The 11,709-nt window shown below is 40.2% G+C and overlaps 1 protein-coding gene across 2 annotated transcripts in view; it reads left to right on the top strand.

The window, feature by feature from the left end:
* The window catches only part of LOC133615266 (26S proteasome non-ATPase regulatory subunit 11-like), a 51,776-nt gene extending 41,498 nt beyond the window's left edge, over window positions 1-10,278 (top strand). For both annotated transcript variants that reach the window (XM_061973739.2, XM_061973738.2), the window contains one exon: window positions 9,423-10,278. The gene's annotated coding sequence lies outside the window, so the exon portion shown is untranslated. The remainder of the gene's footprint in view (window positions 1-9,422) is intronic.
* The last annotated feature ends 1,431 nt before the right edge of the window (window positions 10,279-11,709 follow it).

Consider the following 11,709-nt stretch of genomic DNA (forward strand, 5'->3'; position numbering starts at 1 on the left):
ATATATATATATATATATACACAGTATGTGTGTGTGTGTGTACCTTTTTCCCACCTTCCTAAGGGGCACTGGAAGTTGACTGACACGTCAGCGTTCCTGTTCTGTCTCCCTAAAATGTATGTCTGCTCTTGAATGGGATTGTGCTGAAAATCTGAATTTCCCCTTAGGGACCAATAAAGTAAACGATTGAACGATTGAGACATTTTTCAAGGGTGCACATTCATCATATGGATGACGCTCGCCTCTCCAAACTCTTATTGTATGGCGGACTAGCCAATGCGCCGCGCAAACGAGGACGTCCCCGCCTATGTTTTAAAGAGGTAATCAAGAGGGACCTTAAATATTTCTCCATCGACCTTCACATCTGGGAGGCTCTTGCAACTGAGAGATCCAACTGCCGTGCAGCAATTAACAATGGCTGCAGAGTCTCTCAGGAGGCATACAAACCACTCTTGGAAGAGAGACGCTTGAAACGGGAAGCAGTTCATTGCATGCGACTGGAACGGCCATAGTAGTACAGTTGAAGTTTGGATTTTGGGCAAAAATGTCTGAAAGGGAAACTGCACTGTTTTTTTGGAATTTTGCCTATTAATTTTTTTTTCATTTATTTATTTCAGGCAATGACATAAAAAAGTAAAAAGTTGACAACACATAATAATATAAATTAATATAGTGCAAAAGGTAATGTATAGTATGTAATGCATGATTGTCCAGTTTTGCCTGAAAGGGAGTGGGAAAAAGATAAATTATTTAATCCCACCCCCAGTTCTCCATTCAGTGATTATTCACATGAGTTTCATTGTTACTTTGTTCAAGGATTATAATACAGATGTTGTATCATAGTGGGATTACTAAAGGTAACAATAATTGTTACAGTGTAACAATAATTTGTATCAACAATGTAGGAATAATGAATATACCAACAATGGTAATAGACAAAATAGCAATAATGGTAATAGACAACATAGGAATAATGGTAATAGACAACATAGGAATAATGGTAATAGACAACATAGGAATAATGGTAATAGACAACATAGGAATAATGGTAAGGAAACATTGAGCACATGTTAACACTTTGAGACAGAGTATAGCAGCAACTATTGTTTTTTTTATTTTTTATTTTTTAATGCATTCTAACTTGTAAAAATCAGCTCGTTGTAGGTGGCTAGCAATTCTGCTAATGGGAGCAACCCATTTTCCCTCTAAATCACTCTAAAAATGCATCCAAAAATCGCCAAAAATACTTTATGTACGTTCCGTAACCTGTATAATAACCAAGCTGTAGCGACAATGTTATTGCAAGAGCAAACACTAACGAATTATTTTTGTAACGTAGTAACACATTGACTTGCGACAGTGTGCTACGGCATTAGCCTTAAGCTAGCTTCCGCTTCCTGAATGGCTTTAGAGATTGTAATGCACAACACAATGTGATAGAACACCAATCTGTAATGACTGAAAAACATGAACAATTATATTACAGTATCTGTAAGGTATTAGCCCACAGTTCATGTTTTACAGCTAGTTGAACAGCGTATGTACAAACCCCGTTTCCATAGGAGTTGGGAAATTGTGTTAGATGTAAATATAAACGGAATACAATGATTTGAAAATCACTTTCAAACCATATTCAGTTGAATATGCTACAAAGACAACATATTTGACGTTCAAACTGATAAACATTTTTTTTTTTTTTTGCAAATAATCAACTTTAGAATTTGATGCCAGCAACACGTGACAAAGAAGTTGGGAAAGGTGGTAATAGATACTGATTAGAGATGCGCGGATAGGCAATTATTTCATCCGCAACCGCATCAGAAAGTCGTCAACCATCCGCAATCCACCCGATCTAACATTTGATCAGAACCGCATCCGCCCGCACCCGCCCGTTGTTATATATCTAATATAGACGATGCAAGGCATTAGTGAGGTTATAAAGCTTTTGCCTGTTAAAGAAAGGAGACTGATCCAATGCAGCACAGACATTTGCGTGCCACGCTGTCACGACCCAGACGCACACCAGTGCGCAATCATATGGGAGCCGCGCTGAGCGCACCTCCAAGCGCGTCTCGCTGCCGGCGACGGCCGGGTATGGGCCCGACGCTCCAGCGCCATCCATTTTCAAGGCTAGTTGATTCGGCAGGTGGGTTGTTACACACTCCTTAGCGGGTTCCAACTTCCATGGCCACCGTCCTAGCTGCTGTCTATATCAACCAGGGTGAGCCCCACCCCTTTCGTGAGCGCACTGCGCGCGGAGTGACCCCTGTTACGCGCCCCCGGCAACAGGGGTGGCGGGCAGGTAAACTGCGCGGGCGGAGCGCGCGGAGTGACCCCTGTTACGAGCCCCCGGCCACGGGGGTGGCGGGCAGGTAAGCTGCTTACCTGCTGCGCGTGACGCCGGCCGCGGCGAAGGCGGACGAGGCGAGGTGTCGGTGCGGTGGGCGCGGTGGTGACCCTGGACGTGCGTCGGGCCCTTCTCGCGGATCGCCTCAGCTACGGCTCCAAGTGGGGCCCTCTCGGGGGAAGGGGCCTCGGTCCCGGACCCCGGCGAGGCGTCCCTTCTCCGCTCCGTAAAAGTGTCCATCTCTTTTTTTTTTTTTCTTCTGTTGTGGCATATGCTGCAGGTGCCTGCTCGTTTTTCGTATGTGGGTAACAACATTTAACTATGTATATATATTTCCGAATTGGTTTAACTGCCACCCGCCTGAATCTATTTAAAATCTAATTTTTTTTATTTCAACCACCCGACCCGACCCGACCCGCGGATAAAATCTAATTTTTTAAAATTTCATCCGCCCGATCCGCGGATAATCCGCGGACTCCGCGGTTGTGCCCGCAAACCGCGCATCTCTAATACTGATAAAGTTGAGGAATGCTCATCAAACACTTATTTGGAACATCCCACAGGTGTGCAGGCTAATTGGGAACAGGTGGGTGCCATGATTGGGTATAAAAACAGCTTCCCAAAAAATGCTCAGTCTTTCACAAGAAAGGATGGGGCGAGGTACACCCCTTTGTCCACAACTGCGTGAGCAAATAGTCAAACAGTTTAAGAACAACGTTTCTCAAAGTGCAATTGCAAGAAATTTAGGGATTTCAACATCTACGGTCCATAATATCATCAAAAGGTTCAGAGAATCTGGAGAAATCACTCCACGTAAGCGGCATGGCTGGAAACCAACATTGAATGACCGTGACCTTCGATCCCTCAGACGGCACTGTATCAAAAACCGACATCAATCTCTAAAGGATATCACCACATGGGCTCAGGAACACTTCAGAAAACCACTGTCACTAAATACAGTTGGTCGCTACATCTGTAAGTGCAAGTTAAAGCTCTACTATGCAAAGCGAAAGCCATTTATCAACAACATCCAGAAACGCAGCCGGCTTCTCTGGGCCCGAGATCATCTAAGATGGACTCATACAAAGTGGAAAAGTGTTCTGTGGTCTGACGAGTCCACATTTCAAATTGTTTTTGGAAATATTCGACATCGTGTCATCCGGACCAAAGGGGAAGCAAACCATCCAGACTGTTATCGACACAAAGTTCAAAAGCCATCATCTGTGATGGTATGGGGGTGCATTAGTGTCCAAGGCGTGGGTAACTTACACATCTGTGAAGGCACCATTAATGCTGAAAGGTACATACAGGTTTTGGAACAACATATGCTGCCATCTAAGCGTCGTCTTTTTCATGGACGCCCCTGCTTATTTCAGCAAGACAATGCCAAGCCACATTCAGCACGTGTTACAACAGCGTGGCTTCGTAAAAAAAGAGTGCGGGTACGGTACTTTCCTGGGCCGCCTGCAGTCCAGACCTGTCTCCCATCGAAAATTTGTGGCGCATAATGAAGCGTAAAATACGACAACGGAGACCCCGGACTGTTGAACGACTGAAGCTCTACATAAAACAAGAATAGGAAAGAATTACACTTTCAAAGCTTCAACAATTAGTTTCCTCAGTTCCCAATCGTTTGAGTGTTGTTAAAAGAAAAGGTGATGTAACACAGTGGTGAACATGCCCTTTCCCAACTACTTTGGCACGTGTTGCAGCCATGAAATTCTAAGTTAATTATTATTTGCAAAAAAAAGAAAAAGTTTATGAGTTTGAACATCAAATATGTTGTCTTTGTAGTGCATTCAATTGAATATGGGTTGAAAATGATTTGCAAATCATTGTATTCCGTTTATATTTACATCTAACACAATTCCCCAACTCATATGGAAACAGGGTTTGTAGTTGTACTAACAAGCATGACCTGCTGTGTCTATCATGATCAATTTTATAGTAACTCACTCGATGGACGATTGTCCGTTTGGTCAAGCTGTCCGGGGACGTTTTTTTCCAGTTGATTTTGGGTAAGCAATCCAAGTTCCAATTTTGCAGCGTCAAGTCACACCGGTCCTCACTCTCTCAGCTTCCGGTTGCTCCAACGTTTCACCATCTCTTCGTGCTCGCTAAGCTTCTTTAACCAGCAGTTTGTCCTCCGTATATTCAGGTTCTGAAAGATAAGGTCATGAATCCTCACTTGTCCAATAACAGCCATCTTTGTCGTTTGTTACGAAGTTTGCCATGATTAGAAAACACACGTGTTTGTTGTCGGAAGTGCGTTGCTATGGGCACGGAAATAAATGCGGCGAGGAAATGAGTTCAGGTAATGCTTAAAATGACTAAAATACGGTAAATATTGTACATATCACATGTTGTTATGAACGTTTCTGTTACTACATTATATATACATTATATATTTATTTGCAGTGTGTACTGTATATAAAAAGTCGGCGGAAGGTTTTGAAGTCTACCATAACTCGTAGGGCTGCGAATTTTTGGGTGTCCCACGATTCGATTCAACATCGATTCTTGAGGTCACGATTCGATTATGAATCGATTTTCTTTTCCCAATTCAACGCGATTCTCGATTCAAAAACGATATTTTTCCGATTCAAAAGGATTCTCTATTCATTCAATTCATAGGATTTCAACAGGATCTACCCCATGCAAGCAGAGTAGTAGATTTTTGTAAAAAGCTTTTATAATTGTAAAGGACAATGTTTTATCAACTGATTGCAGTAATGTAAATTTGTTTTAACTATTGAATGAACCAAAAATATGTCTTATTTTATCTTTGTAAAAATATTGGACAGTGTGTTGTCAAGCTTATGAGATGCGATGCAAGTGTAAGCCACTGTGACAATATTGTTCTTTTTCTTAATTTGTTTTTATAAATGTCTAATGATAATGTCAATGAGGGATTTTTAATCACTGCTATGTTGAAATTGTAACTAATATTGATACTGTTGTTGATAATATTCATTTTTGTTTCACTACTTTTGGTTTGTTCTGTGTCGTGTTTGTGTCTCCTCTCAATTGCTCTGTTTATTGCAGTTCTGAGTGTTCTGGGTCGGGTTTGGTTTTGGAATTGGATTGCATTGTTATGGTATTGCTGTGTATTGTTTTGTTGGATTTATTAATTTAAAAAAAAAGGAAAAATAAATAACTAAATTTAAAAAAAAAATAGATTTTTGAAAAATGAGAATCGATACTGAATCGCACAACGTGAGAATAGCGATTTGAATTCAAATTGATTTTTTCCCATGCCCCTAATGACTTGTATCTTGTATCAGCCACATCTTGCAAGCGGTTTTTTTTTTTTTGTCTTCAGAATCCCGAGAAAAGACATAAAGACATCTTGTCTCTCATAAAGATTGTGAATAACAGGCAAAATTCCCCCATAAGTGCAGTTCCCCTTTAATGTGCATCCATCTCTCTCCCGTTGTTGATTTGATTGAATCACATAACATCCAATTCGGCGCGCTGCTGTCACGAGCACGTGTTGCCCCGAGTGTTGCAGAGACTTGCATCGAGCGGACATTGGTAAGGATTTTTTTTCATGGAGAGAAAAATCTGGGAAAAAACGGGACCGGAAATGAAGGACATAAATTGGATTCCCCCGCAAAAATGGGATGGTTGACACACTGCAAAAAGTCAGTGTTCAAAAACAAGAAAACAAAATACAAAAATTACGGGTACCGGTATTTTATTTGAACTAAGCAAAATTATCTGCCAATAAAACAAGAAAATTCGGCTCGTCAAGACTTTCCAAAACAAGTAAAATTAGCTAACCTCAATGAACCAAAAATACCTTAAAATAAGTACATTCTCATTAATAACAAGTGCACTTTTCTTGGTAGAAAAAAAAGAGACCTTTTTGCTCAATATGGTGAAAAATATTCTTAAATTAAATAAATGCTAGTGCCATTATCTTGACACAATGATATGCGCTCTGCATCATGATTTTTTTTCATGCTTGAAGTAAGAAATTATTACTTTAAAAAAGTAGTTTTATACTTGTGAGTGTTGATGACACAGCTTTGCAACAGTTGATATTCTAGTTTCAAGCATGTTTTACTCAATATAGGTCATAAAATCTCAGCAACAAGCTGTAATATCTTACTGAGATAATTTAGGACCAAAACCCTTAAAACAAGTAAAACACTCTAACATAAAATCTGCTTAGTGAGAAGAATTATCTTATCAGACAGAAAATAAACAAATATAACCCTTATTTGAGATATTTAATCTTACTTAGATTTCAGTTTTTGCAGTGCAGGTATAATTAGACGAGATTTTATTTTGTGAATGAACGAGAAAAGGACTGTTTTTTGTGACGCTAAAACCACATGGTTGACTTAAGATAGTGCTTTGCAGTTATTTTCTGTTAGGGCCCCAGGGCCACTCTCCGCCATGACTATAAATACTATCATTTGTCTATAACATTTTTATGAGTACACCTCTGCACAACATTGTTTTGATTGATTGATTGAAACTTTGATTAGTACATAGTACAGTACATTTTCCATACAATTGACCACTAAATGGTAACACCCGAATAAGTTTTTCAACTTGTTTAAGTCGGAGTCCACGTAAATCAATTCATGGTACAAATATATACTATCAGCATAATACAGTCATGACACAAGTTAATCATCAGAGTATATACATTGAATTATTTACATTATTTACAATCCAGGGTGTGGGGTGTGGAGGAGGGGTTAGGTTTGGTTGATAAACACTTAAGTCATCAACAATTGCATCATCAGAGAAATGGACATTGAAACAGTGTAGGTCTGACTTGGTAGGATATGTACAGCGAGCAGTGAATGTAGTGAGTTAGAAAGCATAAGAAAAAGTATATACATTTGATTATTTACAATCCGGGGAGGTGGGATGTGGGATGTGGAGGGCGGATGGTGTTAGTTTAGGGTTGAAGTTGCCTGGAGGTGTTCTTTTAGTGTGGTTTTGAAGGAGGATAGAGATGCGCTTTCTTTTACACCTGTTGGGAGTGCATTCCATATTAAAGGCCTACTGAAATGACATTTTTTTTATTTAAACGGGGATAGCAGATCCATTCTATGTGTCATACTTGATCATTTCGCGATATTGCCATATTTTTGCTGAAAGGATTTAGTAGAGAACATCGACGATAAAGTTCGCAACTTTTGGTCGCTGATAAAAAAAAAAAGCCTTGCCTGTACCAGAAGTAGCGTGACGTCACAAGTTGAAAGTCTCTTCACATTTCCCCATTGTTTACACCAGCAGCGAGAGCGATTCGGACCGAGAAAGCGACGATTACCCCATTAATTTGAGCGAGGATGAAAGATTCGTGGATGAAAAACGTGAGAGTGAAGGACTAGAGGGCAGTGCAGGACGTATCTTTTTTCGCTCTGACCGTAACTTAGGTACAAGGGCTCATTGGATTCCACACTCTCTCCTTTTTCTATTGTGGATCACGGATTTGTATTTTAAACCACCTCGGATACTATATCCTCTTGAAAATGAGAGTCGAGAACGCGAAATGGACATTCACAGTGACTTTTATCTCCACGACAATACTTCAGCGAAGCACTTTAGCTACGGAGCTAACGTGATAGCATTGTGCTTAACTGCAGATAGAAACAAAAGAAATAAACCCCTGACTGGAAGGATAGACAGAATATCAACAATACTACCAAACTCTGGACCTGTAACCACACGGTTAATGCTGTACCGCCTGACGAAGCCTAGCAATGCTGTTGCTAACGACGCCATTGAAGCTAACTTAGCTACGGGACCTCGATAGAGCTGTGCTAATAACATTAGCTCTCCACCTTCGCCAGCTCTCATCTGCTCCTCAACACCAGTGCTCACCTGCGTTCCAGCGATCGACGAAGGACTTCACCCGATCATCGATGCGGTCGGCGGCTAGCATCGGATAGCGCGTCTGCTATCCAAGTCAAAGTCCTCCTGGTTGTGTTGCTGTAGCCAGACGCTAATACACCGATCGCACCTACAGGTTTCTTCTTTGCAGTCTCCATTGTTCATTAAACAAATTGCAAAAGATTCACCAACACAGATGTCCAGAATACTGTGGAATTTAGCGATGAAAAAAGACGATTTAAGCTGGCGACCGACCTATTCCAAAATGTCTGATTCAACTACTGACGTCACGCGCATACGTCATCATACCTAGACGTTTTCAACCGGAAGTTTCCCGGGAAATTTAAAAATTGCACTTAATAAGTTAACCCGGCCGTATTGGCATGTGTTGCAATGTTAAGATTTCATCATTGATATATAAACTATCAGACTGCGTGGTCGGTAGTAGTGGGTTTCAGTAGGCCTTTAATGTGGCATAGAAGGAGAATGAGTTAAGACCTTTGTTAGATCGGAATCTGGGTTAAACGTGGTTTGTGGAGCTCCCCCTGGTGTTGTGGTTATGGCGGTCATTTACGTTATGGAAGTAGTTGGTGCTTGTATCCTTATTAACGTTAAAAATACAAGAAATATTGATAAATTTACCACAAAGAATAACTTTATTAACATTGTTTTTTAGTCTGTAACCGAAAAGAGACAAAGTGCATCTGTCTGAAATAAAAAAAAAGTTGAATCCTTATTTAAATTTAAAAAAAATTGACCCCTTGAATCATTTGAAACTGCAAAATAAAATAAAAAAAAAAACCTGAATAAGTTATAACAAATTAAATTTGATTAGAAACATTAATTCAGCATAATTATATAAAATACTTTTACCTACAAAACAAAAATTTTACAAAAAATATGTGCATTAAAAAAAGAAATTAGGAAGTTAGAAATGTTTTATAGTGCATAGTTTTTCGAAGCAAGTTTTAAAAAATATATTATTATAGTGCGTGATACTGATTAAGCACATGCCCCACCTGCCTAGGGGTCCCACCCCACTATTTGAGAAGGACTGCCTTAGGATAGACTTTATTTATCCCACAATGGTTATGGATTGGATAACTTTTAAACCAGTCCCCGAAATATTTTTTTGTGTGACAGCAATGTATTAAAAAATGCTATAACTGAAATATATTTATTCAGTCTCTGCTATCTGCCTTTTATTTTCTTCACTCAGAGTAAAACCAGCAGTCTTTCAGTGTCATCAGGGCCAGTCAGACACACTTCAACCCCTGCAGGGAAGAGGAAGGAGATGAGGGGGCAAAGACTTAAAAAAACAAAACCTGGAGACTGATGAGATGGACACACTTCTCCCTTCTATACTTGGCCCAATCAGGTCAGGTGCTCCTCCTTGTGGACATATCTAGGCACTGTGCCCGTTTTCTTCAGCTGTTTCTATTGTATGTAAAATAGGTCAATTTTCCTTCTCTTTCTCTCTGTGCTGGCCACCAGGGAGTCTTGTGAAAGTAAACAATACACCAACACAGCACTGACACATACGTTTATCATAAAATCAACAAGAAACAACGATTAGAAAGAAACCTACAGATGTAAATGTAAATATGGCTCGATTGGATTCTACCTATTTTTCTTGTTAACGGTCTGTTCCACTATGGACTCTGCCCGTCCCGACATTACTACTAGCATACGCGGCGGCACAGGCCCCCTTCAAACAGGCTCAGCCACAAAAAGTATTTTGGGAGTGGACTACACTGTTGCTTTAAGACGGCGCCGCAAGAAGACCTTCATCATGTTAGTGTCGTGCCACTCACCCTCATTTGACCTCCTCCTTGTATATAACATGGCCAAGCTTGTTGGCCAAGTTCATGCAATGTCCCATGTAATTATAAGGTCTCATTTTTTTATAACATGTCAATCTCACCAGTGAGGGCACGAGCAGTGCTTGCAGTGCTCACGTGTCTGAACAGGGGAGGGACCTTGACAAATCCAACCTGTACAACCCTGAAAATGTCATTTTACAGCAACCGAGGGTTTACCATATATGAAATAAGTGCTAATAAAGACCAACTTGACTTTGGGTTCAAAGTGTTTTGATTTTGCACTTAGGGCCGTTATGCTTCTTTCCAGCTGAGGTGTGCACTGTGCAGTAACAATTTCTGACTAATTTGTGTATTTTGGTTTGTTTCATTGTCCCCATTTTCCTTGCCTTACTGTAACATCCAACCTGGGAAACATCATTTTAGGATGGAAGAAATGTTTTTGTTTTCTTCCTGGACTCAAAACTAACAGGATTGGTATGTAATGCTACAAAAATGACTTTGAAATCCAAAGTAAAGATGAACAACTCAACTGACTCTCAATGATCTGCTTAATGATGAAAAAAGTACTGTGTAACTTGTTTATTTTGGCGCAACGATAATCGGTAATAATGATAAGCGTGGTAAAACTCTTGACAGTTGGTTAGTATTACTGTTTTAAATTAAAATTGTTGTTGTTAAATTAAAATTGTATTATCGAAAAGTCGTACCGGTACCAAAATATTGGTATCGGGGACAACCCGAGTACTCTCCATACACATCCCTACTGAATACCTACTTTTACTCAAGAAATTATTTGGATTATTACTTTTCACACATTTGCACATGATGTCATATTGCTCCAAAACAACAGTACTTACTTGAGTACAATTTTTGGCGACTTTACCCCATACTTGCCAACCCTCCCGGATTTTCCGGGAGACTCCCGAAATTCAGCGCCTCTCCCGAAAACTTCCCGGGACAAATTTTCTCCCGAAAATCTCCTGAAATTTAGGCGGAGCTGGAGGCCACGCCCCCTCCAGCTCCATGCGGACCTGAGTGACGTGTTGACAGCCTGTTCACACGTCCACTTTTCCACAATATAAACAGCTAATGATGGAGGGCGAGTTCTTGGTTTCTTATGTGGGTTTATTGTTAGGCAGTTTCATTAACATCCTCCCAGCGCGGTAACAACACACAACAACAGCAGTCAAGTTTTCGTCTACCGTAAAGCAGTTGGTCTGCCGTAAACAGCAATGTTGTGACACTTTTAAACAGGACAATACTGCCATCTACTGTACATGCATATGTGACCCACCCATAATGTGTCACATTTTTGTGTTGATTTGTTTATTTTATTTTGTGGTTTGAATTCGTTTTTGTAGCTGTCATTACACATTTATCAGTATTCACATTGGTCAGTAGGGGGCAGTAGGGCGTTTCTTCCCAATTGAATGCTATCACCTGCAGACCGGAAGTGTCTTGTCATTCTGATGAGAGCGACCAGTCTGTGAACAATTGAAATGTCCTGTCTGCTTTTTCCTCCTGTATAACAGGTTAGTTTTGGTGAATCAACTCACTGAATAATATCCATGTGATCTTTATAAGTTTAAGTACACATTCTGATGGTGGAGCCTAACTCTAAAGTGTTTGTGAGTTGTAGTTTGTATTTGTGAATCCAGTGCACAGCTGCAGTAATCAATACGG

Source organism: Nerophis lumbriciformis, linkage group LG22 (assembly GCF_033978685.3).
Source record: "Nerophis lumbriciformis linkage group LG22, RoL_Nlum_v2.1, whole genome shotgun sequence".
NCBI lineage: Eukaryota > Metazoa > Chordata > Actinopteri > Syngnathiformes > Syngnathidae > Nerophis > Nerophis lumbriciformis.